The sequence below is a fragment of the Lathyrus oleraceus genome, chromosome 7, assembly GCF_024323335.1.
Source record: "Lathyrus oleraceus cultivar Zhongwan6 chromosome 7, CAAS_Psat_ZW6_1.0, whole genome shotgun sequence".
In the NCBI taxonomy this organism is placed as follows: domain Eukaryota; kingdom Viridiplantae; phylum Streptophyta; class Magnoliopsida; order Fabales; family Fabaceae; genus Lathyrus; species Lathyrus oleraceus.
In genome coordinates this window covers 509658566-509669759 of record NC_066585.1, presented here as the reverse complement: position 1 = coordinate 509669759, position 11194 = coordinate 509658566, and positions in this window count along the sequence as shown.

Genomic DNA, 11194 nt, shown 5'->3' with positions numbered 1-11194 from the left:
CTTCGTCATCCTTTCATTCATTCGTCCTTGATTGGACTCCATGGGGATTTGCTTCTGTCAACAGCTTCCACATCACAACCTGCACGTGAGTGAAAATTCCTAACAGTTCCTGCAAAACAGATCGTCAGATAAAACCGTGCCCCAGGCGTGTCAAAATTTCAACACTTGGGTCACTCAATCCTTCCGAATAAGATTTCAAGTTTTCAATCTTATAAGCATGCATTGGAAGGGACCTGTATGTCTTAAAATGCAAGATTCTTTATCAAAAATAATCTGGATGTTTTTGCAATCAAAGCGGTAATGAAAACAAAAAACAAAATTATTTGACTGAATATGCATTTTATTGATTGGAAAAAGTGTGGCTCAAATGAGCAATACAAAAGGAAGCAATTCCTGAAAAGAGGTAATTGCACTCAAAAGGAAAAATCTATCCTAATGGCAACGTGAAACCGTGATCTCATCGAGTTCCAACTCGGTTACACCCCATATGTCCTCAGACTCTCCGTGCTTTCTGCCTTCTGAACAAGACGATTCCGATTGATCCCTACCGGGTATTATCCAAGATGCTTTAACCAAAGCGCAAACGATCATGCCAGACGCAGTTGTTCGTTTCAATCCCTCTTTTGCTTGGACCGCCCTTTTGGGTTTTCAGTCCACCGGGATACCCTTTTTTTGTCCAAGTCGCCTTTTCAGGTTTTCGACTTGCCGGGTGTACATTTTTTTATTTTATCCCTAATTTTTGCCCGAACCTTTCTTTCTGTTTTTGGTTCGCCGGGATGCCCATTTTTGCCTGGACTATTTTATTCTTTTCGTCCAGCGAGTCTCTTTATACGAAGTATTTTTTAACTGCGTCCGCATTCACAGGGGATGGAAAATCCTCGCCATCCATGGTTGTTAACAACAAGGCTCCTCCAGAGAAAACCTTCTTGACCACGAATGGACCTTCATAATTCGGTGTCCATTTGCCCCTACGATCGTTTTGAGGAGGAAGGATCCTTTTCAGCACTATATCACCCACGTGATACACCCGAGGTCGCACCTTCTTGTCAAAAGCACGCTTCATCCTTTGCTGGTACAACTGCCCATGACAGATGGCTGCTAGCCTCTTTTCCTCTATCAGGCTCAACTCTTCGTACCGGGTCCTTACCCATTCAGCCTCTTGCAACTTCACGTCCATCAGGACTCTCAAAGAGGGAATCTGAACCTCAACCGGTAACACAGCCTCCATTCCATATACCAATGAAAAAGGAGTTGCCCCAGTAGATGTGCGTACCGACGTTCGATACCCATGCAATGCAAACGGCAACATCTCATGCCAGTCTTTGTAGGTTACCACCATTTTCTGCACAATCTTCTTTATGTTCTTATTGGCTGCCTCAACCGCCCCATTCATCTTCGGACGATAGGGAGAAGAATTGTGATGCTCGATCTTGAATTCCCGGCACAGCTCTGCCATCATCTTATTGTTCAAATTAGAACCATTATCAGTAATGATTCTCTCGGGAACCCCATATCTGCAAATGATGTCTCTCTTGAGAAATCGGGCAACGACCTGCTTCGTCACGTTCGTATAAGAGGCTGCTTCAACCCACTTGGTGAAGTAATCAATAGCCACTAATATGAACCTGTGCCCATTCGATGCCGTAGGTTCTATCTTTCCGATCATATCAATGCCCCACATGGCGAACGGCCATGGAGACGACATTAAGCTCAACGGATTTGGAGGCACGTGCACCTTATCAGCATAAATCTAGCATTTATGACACTTCCGCACGAAATTAAAACATTGGGCCTCCATTGTCATCCAGTAATAACCTGCTCTCAGCAGCTTTTTCACCATTGCATTCCCACTGGCATGGGTACCGAACGATCCCTCATGAACCTCTTTCATCAACTGGCTTGCTTCCGCATCATCCACACATCTGAGCAAGACCCAATCAAAATTCCTCTTATACAGAACCCCATCCTTATTCAGGTAAAACACCATAGCTAACCTCCGCAGAGTCTTTCGATCCTTTTTCGACGCTCCCTCAGGATACTCTTGCGTCTCAAGATAGCGCTTGATATCGTAATACCACGGCTTCTCATCATCAGACGCTGTATCAACAGCAAACACATAAGTCGGTCTATCCAGACGACCTACTTCAACACTGGGGAACTGATTCCACCACTGCACCTTAATCAAGGCAGCCAGAGTAGCCAAAGCATCTGCCAAAGGATTCTCCTCTCTGGGCACATGATGCAACTTTACCTTGGTGAAAAACGTCAACAATCTCCTCGTGTAATCTCGATACGGAACCAAATGAGACTGATGCGTATACCATTTTCCGTTAACCTGATTTATCACCAAAGCCGAATCTCCATATATGACAAGGTTCTTGATCCTCAAATCAATCGCCTCTTCAATCCCCAGTATACAAGCTTCATATTCAGCTACGTTGTTGGTGCACTCAAATGTTAGCCGGGCAGCAAAAGGAATGTGGGATCCCTTCGGCGTAACCAAAACAGCACCAACACCGCTTCCATTCACGTTAACGGCCCCATCAAACATCAGAATCCATTCGGATTCAGGGTCAGGCCCCTCCTCCGGGATTGGTTCCTCACAATCTTTCGATTTGAGAAACATGATGTCCTCATCAGGGAATTCAAACTTCATCGGTTGTTAATCATCAATGGGTTGCTGAGCGAGGTAATCAGACAATACACTCCCCTTAATCGCCTTCTGAGAGGTATACTGTATATCATATTCCGTCAAAATCATTTGCCACCTCGCAACCCGTCCGGTCAATGCTGGCTTCTCAAAAATGTACTTGATTGGATCCATCTTGGAAATCAATAAAGTGGTATGAACCAGCATGTACTGCCTTAGTCGGCGAGCAGCCCAGACCAAAGCACAGCAAGTTTTCTCGAGCAGTGAATATCTTGTTTCACAGTCGGTAAACTTTTTGCTAAGGTAGTATATGGCATGCTCTTTTCGACCAGACTCGTCATGCTGCCCCAATACACACCCCATAGACCCCTCGAGGACCGTCAGGTACAGAATTAACGGTCTTCCCTCCACAGGAGGCATCAGAATCGGAGGCTCCTGCAAATACTCTTTTATTTTTTCAAATGCCGCTTGGCAATCCTCATTCCACCTGACCGTTTGATCTTTTCTTAACAATTTGAATATCGGTTCACACGTGGCTGTTAGATGAGATATGAACCGTGAAATGTAGTTCAATCTACCTAAGAAACCACGAACCTCCTTCTCTGTTCTCGGTTCAGGCATTTCTCTTATTGCTTTTACCTTTGCAGGATCAACCTCGATTCCTTTCTCACTCACAATGAACCCCAGCAATTTACCGGACCGCACTCCGAACGTGCACTTATTCGGATTCAACCTCAGTCTGAACTGTCTCAACCGGTCGAACAACTTGGCCAGATCTACCAAATGCCCCTCTTCTGTCTGGAACTTTGCTATCATGTCATCCACATAGCATTCGATTTCATGATGAATCATATCATGAAACAAAGTCACCATGGCCCTCTGATAAGTAGCACCGGCGTTTTTGAGACCGAATGGCATCACCTTGTAACAAAAAGTGCCCCACGGTGTAATGAACATTGTTTTCTCCATATCATCTGGCGACATTTTGATTTGATTATAGCCAGAAAAGCCATCCATGAAGGAAAACACCAAGAATTGAGCTGTATTGTCTACCAACACATCAATGTGAGGTAGTGGAAAATCATCTTTCGGACTAGCTCTATTCAGATCTCGGTAGTCCACACACATTCTTACCTTTCCATCCTTCTTCGGGACTGGCACAATGTTCGCAACCCATGGCGGATAATTAGTGACAGCAAGGAAACCAGCGTCCCACTGCTTCTGCACTTCCTCTTTGATCTTCATCGCCATGTCAGGTCGAGTTCTGCGCAACTTCTACTTCACGGGAGGACAATCTAATCGCAACGGTAGCTTATGCACAACGATGTCGGTATCCAACCCTGGCATATCTTGATAAGACCAGGCGAAGATGTCGACATACTCTTTCAATAACACTACCAATCTGCTTTTGACACTTTCCTCCAAAGCAGCCCCGATTTTCACTTCTTTCTTGACCTCGTCGGTACCCAGATTCACAACCTCAATCTGTTCTTCATGCGGCTGAATCACCTTCTCCTCTTGTTTCAACAATCTGGCTAACTCCCCTGGTAGTTCACAATCTTCTTCGTCTTCTTCTTCAGCGAGATAGATTGGATTGTCGAAGTCATACAAGGGTGTAACAGGATTGTTATCAATGAGATCCGGAGAGGAATCGCATCTGCATGAATGTTGATTCATGCATTGCTTTAGAACCGGTGTGAGAATTCGAAAAAGAAAAAATGAAAACATTGCCATTTTTATTTTGTTTTTATTTTTAAACTGCAAAAATAAATGAAAAACAGGGAATACCGCTTTTAACTGAAAAACATCCTTTTATTCATGATGCAAAATCTTGCAAATTTAAACATGAGGTGGCCCTTACAATGAACCATTACGTGTCGGGCAACACATAAGGCTTTCATGCATATAAAATGAAAACAAGAAAAATATTACTCTTCAAGGAGAGTGACCCGGATGATCTCTTCAGCCTTCCAGTTCTGGATTCCCATCCCTGGTGCGCACGGCCTTATCCATTGATCCATGTCACAGTCACTATCAGTATCTTCACCCATCATGCAGATGTGATCCGGATCCAGCATTCCGGCGCTTGTGAAGGTTACCGACGTACGACGTCCTCTTCCTTGCCCTGAGCCTCGACCCGGCTGATATCCACCCCAAATCTATCCTTCTTCTCAGGGATCTCCATCATTCTCCCCCAACCAGGAGCCTCTCCACTTTTAACCACCTCAGCGGCCTGCTTGTACGAAGCAATGGACGGTTTCTCTTCCTCCTGCTTAGCAAACAGAGCATTCTCCACCTTAACGGTTTCGAAAGCCTGACTGGGTGTCTCCCATATTTCTCCATCCATCTCCACATATTTAAACGAGGACAGGTGGCTGACAAAAATGTCCTCTTCTCCACAAACAGTGACAACTTGACCTTCCCAGATGTATTTCAGTTTCTGGTGCAAAGTCGAGGTAACTGCTCCCGCAGCATGAATCCATGGGCGACCCAACAGGCAACTGTATGCCTGCTGAATGTCCATGACATAGAATGTCGACTTGAACACCTCAGGCCCAATCTTCACTGGCAGCTCCACCTCTCCAAACACGGCCCGCTTAGACCCATCAAAAGCCCGTACAATCAAATCCGTCGGAGTGAGAATCAGCCCTTCACAATTCAACTTCGCCAAGGCCTTCTTTGGCAACACATTCAAGGAGGAGCCGGTATCAACCAGCACATGCGAAAGCACGGCTCCTTTGCATTCCATAGCAATGTGTAGCGCCCTATTGTGATTCCTTCCATCCACTGTCAGGTCCATATCCGTAAAGCCCAACCCATGGCTAGCATGCACATTAGATACGACCGTCTCCAGTTGATTGATGGTTATCTCTTGCGGGACATAAGCTTTCTTCAGAATTTTCAACAAAGCTTCCCTATGCCCCTCTGAGCTCAGCAGCAATGAAAGAATTGAGATCTTGGAAGGAGTTTGCTGCAGATGATCCACCAATTTATACTCAGACTTCTTGATGATTCGTAAAAATTCTTCAGCATCATCATCAAGTTTATTATCCGACCCCGCAGGCGCCGGTGTCACCACAGGAGTACTTCCATTATCCACCACAGCTTTCCCTTTTGCCCTGGCTAAAGCCTCGGCCTTTTCTTTTTTATCTTTTCCTTCTTCTCCCCTCCTCAACGCATCAGGAGCAAATAACCTTCCACTGCGAGTAAAACCGCTGGTACCGGCATTATCCACCTTTGAAATAGTGGCTTCACTTGCAGATTGTTCTTCTATCTTCTCCCCATTGCAGTACACTTCCCCACCATAATGCCACGGCACGGCATCATCTTTGTCGTAGGGAATTGGCCCAGGTACCGTGATGGTAACTGGAGCCGCTTCAGCAAGATCAGACAAATCCACCGGATCATAATAAATTGTTATGGTAGAGACCTCTTCTTTTCCTTTATCAGCCTTCTTCATCATGATAATCCCCTCGTCCATCAGACCCTGGACACACTTCCTCAGAAGCTCACACCCATTAACAGAGATAGTGCACTCAGCACACTCGTGGGCGCAGCCCGGATAAACCTCACTCATCATCAACTGTCTTTTCAACTCAGCCAAAGGCGTCTTCAACTGATGCACAGCAGACAACCCAACTCTATCTTCTATAGAAATGGCATTCACCCCCCTTTGACCATGCGCAGGCATGGGATTGGCATTAACATTAGGAGATGGTGCGAAATTGATTGCCTTTGAATCCACTAAGTCCTGAACTGTGTGCTTAAAAGCTTTACAGTTCTCAATATTATGCCCAGGCGCACCTGAGTGGAATTCACACTTTGCATTTTCGTCATAGCTGGCTGGCCTTTGATCAGGTCTCAAAGGTGCCAGGGTTCTGGTTTGCACAAGCCCCAAATCTTTCAACTTTTTGAACAGGAAAGCATAAGTCACCGGAGGTCTATCAAATTGACGATCCATAGCTCTACCCCTGACCTGATATCCAGCCCTCTGCGGCCTCTGCTGGAAGGGTTGTCTCTGTTGCTGTTGCTGCTGTTGTTGCGGTGGTATAGGATGAGACTCAGCAGGAATAGTTACTGCAGCAGTGTGCTGGAAGTAACGGTCCCTACTGGGTCCTCGTTGTGAATACACTGCACTGGTGTCTCCTTCCTTCTTTCTCTGCCCACCATTATTACCAAATGGCTTCTTTGAACCGGAAGAAGAGGAAGAAGCAGTACCCTGAATCTTGCCAAGCTTCAACCAACTCTCTATTCGCTCTCCAGCTACCACAATATCAGAGAAATTTGTGACAGGACATCCCACCATCCTTTCAGCAAACGGCCCCTGCAGGGTCCCCATAAACAGATCTGACATTTCACGATCAACAAGAGGAGGTTGCACCCTTGCAGCCAATTCCCTCCACCGCTGAGCATACTCCTTAAATCCTTCGTTGTTTTTCTGAGACATACCCTGCAGCTGGGTACGACTCGGAGCCATGTCAGCGTTGAACTGATACTGCTTGAAGAAAGCGTCCCCAAGATCCTGCCAGTTCTTAATATCAGAAGATTTGAGTTTGGTATACCATTCCAAGGAGCCTCCGGACAGGCTGTCCTGGAAAAAGTACATCCACAGTTTCTGGTCCATGGTATATGCAGAGATTTTGCGGACGAAGGCTTGAAGATGGGTCTCTGGGCAAGAACTCCCATTATATCTGTCAAAAGTGGGCGCCTTGAACTTCTGTGGGATCACAATCCCCTCAACGAGCCCCATATTAGACATATTTACCACCCCAGGCGTGGCATAACTCTCCAAGACCTTGATCTTCTCAGCCAGCAGCTGAATTTCCTTGTTCTGAGGTGGAGCACTATAAGGCACAAACGGTTCATTCTGCATTGAGAACTGGTCAGCCTCCCTGTCTTCCTCCTGGTCTTCATCAAACCCATAAAACGGAGGCACAAAATTATCTTTCTGATTCTGCCCCGGTTGGCCACCAGCACCACCGAACCCACCAGCATTATTCACAATACCAACAGTGGTCCTCTTTCCACCATCTCGAGACCCCTGCCCCTAGTTGGAGACTCCATCCAGGTTAACTCCGCTGTTTGCTGCAGAGGCCCGCTCGAGCTTTTCAACTTTATCTGCCAACGCCTTCTGACCAACTGCAAAGCCTTGCATGATGTTGATCAGCTCAGTCATTTTGTCTTTCAGCTCGAGAATATCTGCACTAGGAAGCTCCATGAGTCTAGGAGTATTGCGTCTGGTATAATATCTGTGAGGGCGTGTTGAGTGCAAAGGTACGGTTCTGCGAGCACGAGCAATGATTCCTCAAACAATCAAGCATGTTAGCAACAGATACCTGCAAAATAAAACACAAGTTATTATAATTATGCATGAATGCAGTGTCTATCCATATGAAGGACACTTTGTCTCTCGATCCTGGTATCATCGAGACAAACAATAATCCGGCATCAATATTCTGATATACAGTGTTTGATTTCATTGTGCAGATCGGAGATATGTGATTTAGCATGATACCCCCAACCATGTGTGTGCTTATGTGAGTGCATACGGTAAAGCAAATAAAACTTGAAGATCAATCACTGAATGAAAAATAACCATCACATAGCCAAAAGTGCACAATAAGTGCCATAGTCATACATCAAATCAGATAGAATTCAAATACAATCCTCCGAAATCAGGAAAGAAATACAAGCAAGTAGATCCGTCAACAAGCCTGACGGTAATCCATACAAATGAAAGAACTAGCTGGATGAGGGCCCCACAGATGGCCCTATCTCATCTTCCATCTTCGCGAACTCCACGGCGAACCTGAGCTCGGTGTTCTCCTGCTGTAGTCTCCCAACCTCCTTCTGATGAATCTTCATCTGTCTGAAGTAGTGATCTCTCTCTGCCATATAATGATCTCTCTCGGCGATGATCTTCAGATTCTCTGCTTCCTTTGCCTTCAGCTTGGTCTCCCACTCAGCAATGAGGACTCGGACTCGGTCATCCCTCTGATTTCTGACAAGGATTTGCCTCCTCTTCTCATCTTCAATAACTTTTGAAGCTCTAGCCAATCTCTCTTTGGTGATGTCATGCTCCTTTGCTGAAGATGCCAAGGCCTGACTGACCTTCCCATAATAGGCAGTATCCATCTCAAAGCGCTTTGCTTCCAGGGCATGCCGCTTGTCTTGATCTTCCATCTTCACTTTGATCTCCTGATTAGCTGTCTGAAACCGAGCAACACTTCTCTCCAATTCAGCTTTCTCTGCAAGTAGTTGATCTCTGGCCCTCTTCATCTCAAGGAACTCTTCCATACTGACAGAAGAACTTGGACCCTCAATCATAGGACACACAGGATCACCTCCAGGAAATGGTAAGAATGTGAGCTCTATCCTCTTCCGCAACCAATCCTCAAACAAAGGAAAATACCGACTGTTGACTTTGCCAAACGGAACCTTACCCTTCCTCTGGATATCACGCCACTCATCCAATACCTGTCTCATCTTGGTCTGGTTACCATCAATCGGGAAATAGAAGGACTCCTGGATCTCTCGCCCGAGAGGAGGACCCTCTACAGCAAACCCCATCTGTCTCCTGAGAAGCGTTGGGTTGTAATTAATGCAACCCTGAACTCCCACCAAAGGCACATTAGGTAAGCTCCCACAACTGCATATAAAATCCCGTCCAGCCAAACCATTGTGAGTCCAAGCAATATCATCAGCCCGCAAACCCATCAACCTGAATGACCACTTGACAGTGGGATCAATATGAGCAAAGGCACCTCGGGAAGGCAAATACCCCATAAACCACCTGAAGAGCAACTGAGAACAGCACCTGATCAAACCACCACGCCGCTTCTCATTCCTGTTATGCACCGAGTAATAAACATCCCCGATCAGAGTAGGAATAGGGTTTCTCTGCATGAACAACCTAATAGCATTATGGTCCACAAAATTCCTCTGGTTAGGAAACAAAACAAACCCATAAATGCTCACAACAATCAATGCGCAAACCGTCTTCCAGTTACCCATAGCAGCATGTTCCTTGGCATTAGCCTCCAAGAAACTCAAATGAAATCCAGGTAATTTTCCTTTCTCCTTCAAACCCTCCTTGACCATTTCCGGACTCAAATAAAGAGCACGGGAAATCCCAAGGACATCTGGCTCGGCCCTAGTGACATGAAAAGGAATCTGATCACGGATCTGTATACCCAAGATGCTAGCATAGTCCTCCATCAGAGGTCCCAACAAATAATCTGGAAATACAAAGCATCTCAGCCCCGGGTCATAGAACTGAAGCAGAGTATGAATGGCACTCCTGTCCCCGTCCGTGAGTCTGAAAACCATCTTCAGGATACTACCATATGACTCTCTGAACATCCCCACATGGTCGGGTGTAATCAATGCTATCATCTCTTTCAGCACACCAATCTCAGGATCGAAGAAACTGTAGGCCACATCGTGCTTCAAACCGGTTCTCATGTCTGAGCAGAAAGTCTCTCAACCAGGATCTCGATCAAAAGTGTCCCTGCATATGGGTAAACATGTGTTAGATGCAATTAATGCAAAATGTAATGATGCTGATGAATGAATGCAATGCGTTGCCATCCTCCAAGCCATCTGATCCTCTGCACTGAAACCGGTCTCTGAACTGATCATAACCATCTGAGGAATGTACGATCACAAATCTGACCCGCGGGTTCCGAAATAAACGGAAGAAAGATACATCATCATCATCATCAGACAATCTCTGAGCAGATACCCACAATGACCTCAGAATCGGCCCAGGGAATCCTGAAATAAACGGATCCCCACTGATAACATCGGCCCGGGGAATCCTGAAATAAACGGATCCCCACTGATAAATAACTCGGACAGCACTACGGCGTCACGGCAATAAATGGCCATAAATCCGACTTATAAATATGACTCTGATCCACGGAACAAAAGTCACCATCTGAACATGCATCTGAAAGAATCACCCTCCCCTCACAGGTAAATTCTAAACAGGTCATCCTAAGGCGGATAATAGTCTCGACAATCGGGCAGAGATACTCAATGGGTTTGCCCTTTCGGGTGTGCCATTGTAGCTCTCCTGAGATCGTCTAAACCAAAAATCCGGGAAATGATCGGTCACCAGAGTCAACAGCTCAAATGAAGTAACTAAGCCAAAGTGGATACTCCACAGAGGAAAGCACTATCAAATGAACCTCGTCCGGCTTGTGGTACATCACGCCGCCAAGCACATGTTAACCTAACACGAAAGAGGCGACATGAAACCACACTAGTCCTAGGTGTATACTCGGGCCTGGGTTTTAGCCCCACTCAGAACACCCACCCCAAAACAGAGGAACCACCTGCACAGAGGACGGCAACATGATAGTATGATGCATGCAAATATTTATGCAAATATATACACTGTTAGAATAATCAATGCAATAAATAAAACAAAACAAGCAACCTAAACTATCCTAAAACGCTAGGAAGGACTCGCTCGGGAAAGATGGACCAGCACAGGTCGACATCTAGTCTTTCCCCAGCAGAGTCGCCAGCTGTCGCATC